The sequence below is a fragment of the Ursus arctos genome, unplaced genomic scaffold, assembly GCF_023065955.2.
Source record: "Ursus arctos isolate Adak ecotype North America unplaced genomic scaffold, UrsArc2.0 scaffold_5, whole genome shotgun sequence".
NCBI classification, from domain to species: domain Eukaryota; kingdom Metazoa; phylum Chordata; class Mammalia; order Carnivora; family Ursidae; genus Ursus; species Ursus arctos.
In genome coordinates, this window is record NW_026623067.1 from 14,371,573 (window position 1) to 14,384,903 (window position 13,331).

The following is a 13,331-nucleotide window of genomic DNA, read 5'->3' on the forward strand; positions in this document are numbered from 1 at the left end:
GGCACAATCCTAGCCTGCGGAGCCCTAGTTTTAGCAAGAGTCCTGCTAAGTCAGTTTAGGTAGAAATCCCATTCTTGGTATGTGATCAGTTTCCTTATCCCCTACTCTTGATGTCTACGTCCTTGGCCTGCCTTTGGCAAGAATCCCCAACTTTGCTGTCTCCTTTTGCTAATTTTCCATCCCCTGATCCCCTTACTCTGTTGCTGTAAATTCCCAGCTGTCTTTGCTGTATTGGGAGTTGAGTTCAATTTTACTGAAGCCTCTCTCCCCTGTTGCAGTAGTACTAAATAAAATATTTTATTACTTTTAACTAGTGCCTTAATTTATTTAACTTTATTTTTTGAGAGCTGTATGAGCTATTGCAATATATTGAAAAATATGAAAGTTTTCACAATTCATTTAATCAAGCTAAAGTAACCCTGATAGCATCACAGTAAGTAAAACATATGTCACTACAGCAAGACATAATACCTTGAACCACTTTCTCCGCCACTACAGGTCATTCTTACATTAGAAACTATGTGAACGTATTCATTGTAGTTGTTCTGATAGAGAAACAGTCCTTCATGAAACTCACAACATAGAGTGTGCAATTTCCAAACAAGTAGGCAGAGGGTATGGGATAGGGGAGAGGGAGGACAAAAAAATAAAGTAAAATAAAATAAACCACATATGCAAAAAAAAAAAAAAGAACCAAAAATTTTACAAATAACAGGTACATAAGGAGATGGTAGCAATAAATCCATGTCTAGCAGTAATCACTAGATATGCACATGAACTGAACTTTCCAATTTAAAGAAAAATATCGTAAGACTAGATTTCTAGAAACATAGCTATATGCTAAAACAAGGATACACACATCTTAAAAGTCGAATGTTGGAAAAAGATACACCTTGCAAATATTAACCAAGTGGCTACATTTAAATAAAAAATAACATGTTAAGAAAAAATACCACTAGAAATAGGAAAGGTAATTACATAACTATAAAAAGTTAATTCATCAAGAAAAAAATTAATAAACTCATTTAACAATGTAGCTTCAAAGTATATAAAGCAAAAATTGACAGGAGAATAGACAAATCAATTACAGAGGTATTTTAAACCCGTCTTTATCAGTAACTGGTAGAAAAGCTGACCCCTTCCCCCAAAATGTCACTAAAGATACGGAATTTTTTTTTTAAGATTTTATTTATTTATTTATTTATTTATTTGACAGAGAGAGAGACAGCCAGCGAGAGAGGGAACACAAACAGGGGCAGTGGGAGAGGAAGAAGCAGGCTCCCAGCAGAGGAGCCCGATGCGGGGCTCGATCCCAGAATGCTGGGATCACGCCCTGAGCCGAAGGCAGACACTTAATGACTGCGTCACCCAAGTGCCCCAAAGATACGGAATTTCTGAAGAGCAAAATGAACAACTTTGATTTAATGAATAGACATATAGAATACTGCATTCAAAAATTAATGAAAACACGTTTTTATCACACATTTTTTTAAGTGACCTCATGCTAGGTTATGAAGTACTCTCAAACATTTCAAAGAATTGGTATCGTAAAAGCCACATAATTTCACAACAATGCCAATTAGATTTTTTTTTAAGATTTATTTATTTGAGAGAGAGCATACAAGCGGGGCAAGGGGCATAAGGAGAGGGAGAGAATCTCAAGCAGGCTCCAACTCCCCTTTGAGCACGCAGAGCCTGATGGGAGGCTCAATCCCATGAGCCTGAGATCGTGACCTGAGCAGCAATCAGCAGTTGGCTGCTTAACTGACTGAGCCACCCAGGCGTACCCCATTCAGACATTTTTAAAAAGAATAGAAACTTCTTTAAAAATTTAGGTAAAGGGAATATTTAGAGATTGGGCCAGTCATGCTAACATGACTTTCTTTCTTCTACCAAACTGTCATCGGACTCCTGATTTTTTTCAACTGCCCCACGTTGCAGCAAGTACCTCCTTGGACCCAAGGCTGCCTTTCCCTCCTCAAATTATCATCCCTGTTTCTTTAACTCACTCTGCCTGGATCCACTCCTCACTGCATCCTCGAAGCTCCGAAGGCTCTGAGCTGGGGCAGCCATGGGGCTCCTGTCACTTGGTTCCTGCCTCCGGACACTGTTCTGTACTCCTGTTGTTAAGTTTCATGTCTTTCATCTGGCTTTTTACTCATTTGGTACTGCAAGTCTGGATCTTGTGCTTTCATCACAGGCAGAAGGGGAAGCTTGGGATTCTTTATTACTTTAAAATGACATGATTCTAGCTTCTTAGAATGTTAGATTATTTTCAATACTGTGATTTCCCATATTTTAATAGATTCACAGGTAAGACATTAGTAGATTGCCTCATGTTAAAATAGCTTTTATTTCTTTAATTAGGCGACTCCACTGAGATATTAAAAATCTTTTTTTTTCAGCTTGAGTATAGCTGACACAATGTTACATTAGTCTCGGGTGTATAACATAGTGATCTGACAAGTTTTTACACTTGTTCACCACAACTGTTCACCACTAGTGTAGCTACCATCTGTCACCACTTAATGGTATTACCTATCCTTGAGTATATGCCTTATGCTGTGCCATTTATTTGTTCCTGTGACTTATTCATTCCATAACTGGAAGACAGTTTCTTCCACTCCCCTTTACCCATTTTGCCCATCTCTCCACCCCCCTCCCCATCAGTTTGTTCTCTATATTTATATTTATAGGTCTGATTCTGCTTTTTGTTTGCTTATTCATGTGATTTTGGTTTTGCTTTTTTTAGATTCCACATACAAGTGAAATCATATGATATTTGTCTTTCTCGATCTGACTTAAGGAACCTTTGTACGCCATTGGTGGGAATGTAAATTGGTGCAGCCACTGTGGAAAACAGTATGGAAGTTCCACAAAAATTAAAAATAGAAATACCGTATGATCCAATATTTCCACTACTCGGTATTTACCCAAACAAAACCACTAAATTGAAAAGATATATGCACCCCTATGTTTATTGCAGCATTATTTACAAGAGCCAAGATATGGAAACATCCCAAGTGTCCATCATTGATAGATGAGTGGATAAGGAAGAGGTGATATATATTACAATGGATTATTACTCATCCATAAAGAAGGATGAGATCATGCCGTTTGTGACAGCATGGATGGACCTAGGGCATTATGCTAACTGAAAAATTAAAAATCTTAAGGCAGCAAAGGAAGAAAAGGAAACTCTGGTACAAGAGCAGCCTTCTGGTCACAACAATCGAACAGCCACTTTTCTTTTTCTCTGTATTTCCCACCCAGCCTTAGGACCTTCACCAGCCCTAAGTTCCTGTCCTGGCCCACAGGGCAGCTCTGTGGATGACAGGCATGACTCTGGGTACTTAGAGCCCTGTCATTGCCCACAGAATGCTGGTGAGTGGAAGGTAAATGAGGCCCCTTACAAGGGCAGATATCACATTCCCTAAAACAAAGCAAGAGCCCTTCCAGGCCAGGAATTCCTTCATTAAAATCCTTTTGTTCAGTCAGTTTTCAGATTTTTTCATTCATGAACTTGAATAACATCCAGACACATAGATGCTTCCTGAGAGGTTTATGAGTATGGGGATTGGACATTACTTTGCCCAGTGATGCTGGTTCCTGACCTTCCCATTTAAGGATTTCTCATCTCCCACCAGCAGACATAAAGGCATGTGTGGGCCTTATCAGCAGAGAAGGAGAGTCTCTGAAAACCACTCACATATCAGGAGTGAGCCATGCCAGGGTTCATCAACATTTCTCTGTCCCTTCCAAACCAGGCCTTGGAGAGACCAGGGAATCCAGAGTTTCCTGCAGGAATGGGGAATCCTTGGAAATGAGTTTCATCTTGAGTCAAGGAGGAAGAATCACATTCTGACAAGGACAGTTGCTTTGTGCCCAAGCCCAGGGCCATAAAGAAGAGCTGGGAACAATGTCACTCGATGCTGATGAGTTTGCAGGACTGCCATTGGACTGACTATACATTTGGCCAACAAGTGAACCCTGGCCTGTCCTTATGGCGAAGCCCTGCAGTAGATGCTGGGCCAGAACTGGGAGGAACATATCTCCTCAGGTAGGTCTCTTCTGCATTCGATTTTATGACCCTTAAGTGACCAACATGGGCTGGCCCAGCCACCACACTGTGCCCTGAGCAGGGTGGAGAGTTATGAGACCAGCTTCTGCCCAGGGTCCCATCTGCATGAGACTGGAAAGGACTTAACACTCTGAGCTTGTCCCTGCCTCTCTTTCCTGGTTGCTCCTCAACAACTGGGGCCCAAAGCAATGGTGCCATGGGAGTCTGCTGCCAGCCTGTTCAGAGTGGCCGTGGCGCCTGTGGGAGGCAAGTCCTGAGGCAGTGATCCAGGGACAGAGGTCTGGGCCGCCTAACCCAGCCCTGAAAGCGTCTGTTCCATATAGCTCTTCCATGTGCACACGGCCATGTCCCACTTCCCAGGACCAGCTCCATGGTTGGCCCTTTTACATTCCTGAGGGTCAGTATGGGGTCCCTCCCACAATAAACTATATTGAGGACACCCAAGTACTGGGATGGACCTGGGAACCTTGGGTCCTGTCTGGTCACATCTATACCCATCTTCTGTACTTCTGCTTGGAGACCTCAGACCCCAGCAACAGTGGTGGAGCCCGTCTGACTCTGAACCAGATCTAGGACTTAAATATAGGACTTCATGTCATTTAAACCTGGATCCCACTTCTGTTTGAAAGACGAGGGTTACACCCATTGAACTGCAATATCAGAGGCTTAACATTGTGTTGGGTAGAGTTCACTAAAATAATCTAGCCAGTTGTTTAAAAAAATAAACCAGCAAATAGAAATAAAGATCTTGTGGGGGTGGTAAGTACTCAGATTTGCCACAATATTATCTACAATATTGCCACATATTATATACAATGTCAGGTTTCCAACAAAAATTATGAGATACTCAAGGAAACAGGAAAGGATGAGCTGTATACTGGAAAATAAGCAGGCACCAGAAACTGCCTGTTAATAGATGTTAGATTAAACATACAAAGACCCAAAAAGCTGGAAACTGCAATCGAAATGAAAAATTTACTGGAGGATCTTAACAGATTTGAACTAGTAGAAGAAAGAATTAGCAAACTTGAAAATAGATTGATGGATAGAAATTATATAATCTGAAAAAGAGAGAGAAGAAAGAATAAAGGAAAATGAAAGGAGACCCAGGGAAAATGTGGGGCATGATTAAGCACACTCACATATGTATAATGGCAGTACCAGGGGAGAGAAGGGAGCAAAAAAATATTTTCAGGAAATAGTGACTGAAAATATCCAAAATTTATTGAAAAACAACAACCCACAGAGTCAGGAAGCTCAACAAACTTCAAGTAAAATAAACTCAAAGATATCCACAATTAGATACATCTTATTAAAAATACAAAGAGCCAAAACCAAAGAGAAATCTTGAATATAGCAGAAGAATAATCACTCATCACCTAGAAGGGAAACTTAGTAAGAATAACATCTGTCTTCTTATCAGAAACAATGGAGCTACAAAGCTGTAGACTAACATATCCAAAGAGCTCAAAGGGAAAAATCTGTCAAACAAGAACCACACATTCAGCAAAGCTATCTTTAAAGAATGAAGACAAAATAAAGACAACCCCAGATAAACAAAACCCATCTTGCAAAACATTACAGGAAGTTTTTCAGATGATAATTCAAATTGGCATGATAAAACAGAATGCTGGGAAAGGTAATTGTGTAATTATTAAAGATAGTACATATGCATATTTCTTATCCTTTTCTTAACTGATTTAAAAAGTTTATATAAAACAATATGACATAATGTGGGGCGCCTGGGTGGCACAGCGGTTAAGCATCTGCCTTCGGCTCAGGGTGTGATCCCGGCGTGATGGGATCGAGCCCCACATCAGGCTCTTCCGCTATGAGCCTGCTTCTTCCTCTCCCACTCCCCCTGCTTGTGTTCCCTCTCTCACTGGCTGTCTCTATCTCTGTCTAATAAATAAATAAAATCTTTAAACAAAACAAAACAATATGACATAATGTATTGTCAGACCTAACATTTAGAAATATATGTTTGTTAGTAACCTCATCACAAAGAAGGTAGGTAGAAGGAAAGATTTTGGGGGCTAAGAAAATTACTCAATATAGTAACTGAAATCCACAGAAACAAATGAAGAAAACCAGAAATGGTAAATAATGAGGTTAATATAAAAACTATAAATATTTACTTGTTCTCCTTTCTTTTCTCAGCTTCTTCAAAAGTCATAACATTACATAATAACCAGAACAATGTACTTGTTGGGTTTGTAACACTTATAGATGTGGTATGTATAACAATAATACCACAAAAAGGAAATAGTTATATAGCAGTAATGTTTCTATATCTCACTGGAATTAAGTTACGGTAAATCTGAAGCTGATTTTAGTGAGTTAAGATGTAGAAGGTAAGCCTAGAGGAAACACTAAAGAAACAACACTAAAAATTATAGTGAAAATATCATAGAAATTAAAATGTTTTTTGTAAAATTTCCACCTACCGTAAAAGAGAAATAGAAGAACAAAAAAATATATAAGGCATATAGAAAACAAAAGCTAAAATGCAGTTGTAAATGAAATTATGTCAATAAAAGCCTTAAATGTGAATGGATTACAACACATTCAAAAGGTGAGATTGGGTGCCTGGGTGGCCCAGTCGGATAGACATCTGCCTTCAGCTTAGGTCAAGATCTCAGGGTCCTGGGATCAAATCCCGCATCAGGCTCCCTGCTCCATGGGGAGTCTGCTTTTCCTTCTACCTTTCCCCCTGCTCATGATCTGTCTCTCAAACAAATAAATTTTTTTAAAAAAATCTAAAAAAAAGGGGGGGGCGGAGATTGTCAGTCTAGATTAAAAAAAAAAAGATTGAACCATATGCTGTCTATAGAAGACACATTAGAGACACATTAGATTCAAAGATACAAATAGAAAATAAAAGGATGAATAAATATAGTTCATGCAATTACAATAAAGCTGGAGTAGCTATACTGATAAAAGACAAGATAGACTTCAAAACACAAAATGTTGGGGCACCTGGGTGGCTCAGTCAGTTAAGTCTTCACCTCTTGATTTCGGCTCGGGTCAAGATCTCGGGGTTGTGAGATGTGCCCCTCATTGGGCTCTGCACTGGGCGTGGATCCTGCTTAAGATTTTCTCTTTCCTTCTCCCTCTGCCGCTTTCCCTTCTCTCTCTCTCCCTCTCCCCACCCCGAAAAAAAATGTTGCTAGAGATGAAGAAGTACATTTTATAATGATAAAAAAGCCACTCCGTTAAGAATACATAATAATTCAAGGGGTGAACCATTCTGCATTCCTCTCAGTAAAGTGTGACTGTTCTAGTTGTACTGTATCCTTGTCTGCACTTGGCATTGTCAGTCTTCTAAATTTTAGGCATTCTGGGGTGTGTGTGTGTGTGTGTGTGTGTGTGTGTGTGTGTGTGTGTGTGTTGGTGTCTTATTGTGGTTATAATTTCATTTCCCCCATAATCAGTTTTGAATAGCTTTTTATGTGCTTAATTGACATTTGTGTATCTTCTTAAGTGAAGGGTCAGATCCTTTGGGGGAGCCTATTTGTCTATGAATGTTCTTTATATATTCTGCATTAAAGCCCTTAATCAGAAAAGAAGGTATAATAATTAAAAGCATATATACACTTAATAACAGAGCACCAAAAACATTAAGCAAAAACTGACAGAAAAGGGGGCACCTGGGTGGCTTAGTCAGTTAAGCATCCAACTCTTGATTTTGGCTCAGGTCATGATCTTGGGGTCATGGGATTGAGCCCTGCTTTGGGCTTCACGCTCAGTGGGGAGTCTGCTTGAGATTTAAATAAATAAATCTATAAATATGTATGGTTGCTTAGGATTGGGGGTTATAGAAGGGAATGGGACAGGGGCGCCTAGGTGGCACAGCGGTTAAGCGTCTGCCTTCGGCTCAGGGCGTGATTCCGGAGTTATGGGATCGAGCCCCACATCAGGCTCTTCTGCTATGAGCCTGCTTCTTCCTTTCCCACTCCCCCTGCTTGTGTTCCCTCTCTCGCTGGCTGTCTCTATCTCTGTCGAATAAATAAATAAAATCCTTTAAAAAAAAAAAAAAAGAAGGGAATGGGACAGTGCTAGCTGGAGGTTTTGTTTTGTTGAGGTGATGAAAATGTTCTAAATCTGCTTGTGGTGATGGTTGCACATACCTATGAATATACTCACAACCAGTCCTTTGGGCAAGCCTCCAGAAAGCAAGACCACTGACCGCACAGTTCATTTTTCTCTTTCCCTCTGAGGGAGAAGCTGAGAGTTGGGAGTTTTCTCCTGAATGGGCTTTGCTGGGCCAGGCAAGGGGAGTGGCTGGGGTTCGTAAAATGTCACCAGTTTCACCATCCACCCCAATGCATCTCTTATTGGCTTTGCACTCACCGGGGGTACTGCAACGTCTTAACTGCTTTCTGGAGTTCTCAAAAGCAGTTTGTTCCATAGCTTCTTGTTAGTCAAAGTCTCTGTGGGAGAATGAAGGCCTGGGCCTTTCCAGTCTGCTATTTTGCTGATGTCATTCCTCTGCGTTCATAGTTCTTCTATTATGTTGTACCTCTGAGGTTTCTGATAAGAAGTCTGTTTTCATTTGACTTTTTTCCCTCTGTACCTAAGGTGTTATTTTTCACTCTAACCTCTTTGAAGATTTTTTCTTTGACTTTTGTTTTCAGAAGTTTAACTATGATGTGTTTTGGTGTAGATTTCTTTGGTTTTATGCTTTTTTGGGGTCAACTCAGCTTCTTGACTCTGTAGGTTTATGTCTCTTGATAAGCTCGGGAATTTTCAGCTAAAAATGCTTCAAAGACTTTGCAGGCCAATCCTCTTTCTCCCATCCTTTCTGAAATCCAATGATATGTTACATCTTTTGTTATAGTCCCACAGAACCTGAGGCTCTCTTCATATATTTTTTCAGTCTATCTTCTCTCCTTAAGATTGAGTAATTTTTATTGTTTTATCTTCCAGTCCATAGATAACTATTCTCTTTACCCACTTCTGCTCTTGAGCCCATACAGTAAGCTTGAAATTTTTCACTTACTCTATGTGTTCAATTCTAAAATTTCCATTTGTTATTTCTTCTTTTCCTTTGCTGAGACTTTAAATTTCTTAGCTGAAACTCTGTTTTTTGTTTCAAACATTTGCATAATTGCTTACTACAGTATTTTTATGATGGCTGCTTTAAAATCTTTGTTAGATTATTGTAATATCTGTCACCAGCTTGTTCATGTCTATTAATTATCTTTTTTTTAAATCCAAGTGATCTTCCTTGTTCTTGGTTTGATAAGTCTTATGTTGGGAAAAAAAAAAGTCTTTTGTTGAATCCTGGACATTTTGAATATTGCTGTGAAACTCTGGATCTTATTTGAACCTTCTGTCTCACCCGGCCTGCTCTGATACTGCTCTAGCAAAGGAAGAGGAGGTCTTACTTCATTATGGCCATGGAGGGTAGAAGCCCAACTTCCTCATTTGCCCCCCACCCCTAATACCCAAGGAGGTAAGGGCCTCCTTTTTATTGCTTGGTGGGATTTCTAGTTCCTCACTAGGCCTTCACTGATACTATTCTGGCTCGAGGGTTAGAGTGCCTTGTTACTACTCTTTTGGCCTCCAGTGACACCATGAGGGGGATTGTGGCCTCATTACTGCTGGGCAGGAGCAAAAGCTCCAGCTCTGCACTAGGCCTCCTCTGACACCACTCCAGAAGGGAGGGGGAGGGGATGTTCTCTTATGACTGAATGGGAGTGGGGAATGTCCAGGTTCCCCACGTGGTCTCCACTATCGTGCTGAGAAAGTGGGGTGTTTTTTGCCAGCCAGCATGGATGCATGTCCTAGCTCTTGGCCTTTTCTGACACCACCCAGCAGGGTTTTATGACCTCTCTTTACAGCCTCACAAGGTGCAGGGAGGTCTAGGCTCCCCACTTAGCCTTTGCTGGTGTGGGTAGTAATAGGACCAGTGTTTTTCTGTGTTGTTTGGCTGCAGTAGAGCGGTTAATGTCTAAGAATTTTTTGTCTTGCTAGGGGTACCCCTTTCTTGGCCCTGTGGTTAAAGAAAGCAGGCTCTTGTTGGGACTTTGCAATATTTTTGTGTGTCTGTCTGGGTTCCTGCTTCTTCAGCTCCAAGTCGGGAGCATATGAGGTAAAAAACCCCACAATCACCATATCATTTCTCTTTTCCCGAGGTTCCTACCTGACCTATCTTCTTTCCACTTTTCAATCTTTTCATGAGTTTTTAGATATACTTAGTAGAAAAAATAGGGAAAATTATGTCTGTCTACTCCATCTTCCTACAACAATTCATTTTTAGGTTGAAATTTTTAGTTCATAATGTATAATTTAATTATTTTTATCCAACAATATGTGCCAATAGTATTACTAACAATTTGAATGATGAAAATAGGGTTTATTTGTAGTTCTTTTTGAGCTCATCTCAACATTTCTACACAAAAATGCATAAGATGGAAATATAAAATTTTGAGTTGATCTACACCATTAGGAACCATAATGCAGTAGATGAAACAACACAGTGGAATTTGTAGAGTTGCAGAGGCCGGAGACTATGTAACTTGAAGCAGAATGGGGGCAGACAAATATGCAGGTCTCTCGGCTCTTTGTCCAGTGTTCCAATAGGAAGCTATCTCTCAAAATGAAAAACTTTTTCTTATAGCTCTTAGAAAGTGTATTCCTGAAACACTTGGTTTTATAACCTGAAACATACTGACCTACAATACTAACTGAATTGTATCTTCTGGTTTTGAAAGTATAATTGCACCTTGATTTTGAAAAATGTCACAAGGTCAGCTTTAAGAGTTTTAGCATCTGTGGCAGTTGGCAAAAGACTAGGGCAATTGTCAGACACCAAAAATGGAGATACCCTCTGTTCTCTTTGTACTGCTCACTGAGAACATTTTTCACAGACCCTCCCAACGCCTACTCCCAAGAACCTGTCTTTCAGCCAGTTTCACAAGCCAGAAATTACCAAATCATCCTTCAGTCTCATCAGACAACATAGTCTGCAAATTGACCATTTGCTTCTCAGACATAAACAGTGATTTAATATCTAAAGGATCACATCCCAGCCATTATAGTCTCAGACAGCACTCAAAATCTCTGATAACCTAATTCTAGCTTTCATTTCCAATATTATTTTTTCTTTTATCCTTTCAGGAGCCCTCTATGCCAGCAAAGCTAGTTTCCCCGCTGGTCCCTACAGATGCTGTATTCACTCTCCCTCTGAGCCTTTGGTTCCTATAGTACACTTGTACTTGCCTTTCCCTTCCTCTCCAGGTATTATGCTTCTACCCATTCTTCAGATTTGAATGATAAAAATTCTGCTCTGAATTCTTAGGATACAATCTTAGTGAATTTCTATTTATTAAGAAAGAAACCTGATCTTATACACACATACGCATATATGATGATATATTATGACCAAATAGGATTTATTTCAGGAATATGTCATTGGTTAACATAAAAATTCAGTCAATGTACTTCTTTATTAAAGCATGAAGAGAAAATAATTTGGTCACTTTGATCCAATGCAGAAAATGAATATGACAAAATACTACCATTTGTGATAAAAACTCACAGCACACTAGGAATACAAGGGAATGTCCTTGTTCTGATAACAGATAACCACAAAATAAAGCTAACACATTAAATGGTAAAGTACTGAATGTTATTATTTTATTCAATATTGTACTGGCTTGTGCCATAGAGTACTATAATGTAAGAAAAGAATTTAAAAGGTATTATAAGTAGAAAAGAAAAAATAAGATGGCCGTTATTTACAGATGATGATTGTTTATGCAGAAAATCCAAAAGAATATACAAATAAGCTATTGGGGAAAAGTGAACTTATCAAGGTTACTGGATATAAGGTCAATATACAAAAATCAGTTGTATTTCTATGTGCTAGTAACAAATAATTGGAAAATGAAGTTTAAAAAATACTGTTTATCGTAGTAAAGTAAGCACATCGTGTCCTCTCATGATTCCTTGTCATTGCACAAACTTTTCCTCTGATGTGAGTGCCCTTCCATCCACCTCTACACACCTGTTGAGCTCCTCCATTTCTTTCCAGTCTCTCTTCAAGCTTATCACCTTAAAGCATTCTTTCTTCCTCTTCCTAGTTTTTGTTTGTTTGTTTGTTTTTTGGTTGTTTTTTGTGTTTTGGGGGTTTTTTGTTTGTTTGTTTTTTAGATTTTATTTATTTGAGAGAGATAGAGATAGCGCAAGAGAGCACAAGCAGGGAGGAGAGGGAGAAGCAGAATTCCCACTGAGTAGGGAGCCCAACTCGGGGCTCTGTCCCAGGACCCCGGGATCATGACCTGAGCCCAAGGCAGACACTTAACTGACTGAGCCCCCCAGGTGCCCCGCCCTTCCTAAGTAGTTTTTAAACTATAATTCACGAGCAAATTTTTTCTTAAAAAAACAAAAAGTAACACAGGTGCCAAACATATAAAAGTGATAAAAGTGGAGCTTTTGACACAAGCATATAGAATGAACTCAGAGCCATGACTTTTTAAAAACATCTGCAAATCACAGATCAAAACCCATTAACATATTTTAGTCACCCAAAGACCCCAAAATTGCTACTATAACCAACATCTCTAAAAAATGACATCTTTCTCCTGCTTTACAAAAGATAAGGTCAGCAGGAGGAAATTCCTTCTTCTCCAAATCAGACTTATCTGCATTCCCATCTTTCTGTAGGCTTTTCCCTCCAGCCTAAGGTATGGTTGATTTCTTCATCTGTGCTCTCACCCTAATTCCTTTAGAACATCACAGAAAATTTGTCCTATCTAAAGATCTCTTCTTTAATTCACCCTCCCTGTGTGTATGCGGTTGTGCCATTAACATATAAATGCTCCCTAACTCATTTCTCCCCTCCCACTAGTTCTCACCTTCCTATTAATAATCCAACCTGGAATAATCTGGCTTCCCTTCACCATAAACCACTGAATTTGTCTCCAGTACTCTCCCGGTTACCAATTCCAGTTTACCCTCTTATTACTTGATTTGTGGCACCTAACACTACTGACCATCTGACATTCATTTCACCTTTGGGCTCAGTGACATCTCTCTTCTGGCTGTAGTGCCATTCTCTTCCTTCTAGTTCAATTCCTCCTCTTTCGCCAACTCCTTATATGTTGATGTTTTCCTGGGTTTTATCTGTGACCCCTTTGTTTCTCATTCTAATCTGTACTCTGCTGACCAATTTCACATACCATTGTTTTGACTACCAACTCTATTTTAATTTCTCCTAATTCTAGTCTACTAGCTCATAATT

The 13,331-nt window shown here is 39.5% G+C and overlaps 1 protein-coding gene across 1 annotated transcript in view; it reads left to right on the forward strand.

Annotated features, from left to right (window-relative positions):
• Positions 1–13,331, forward strand: part of LOC130542811 (uncharacterized) — a 51,562-nt gene that overhangs the window by 23,651 nt on the left and 14,580 nt on the right. The window lies entirely within an intron of this gene.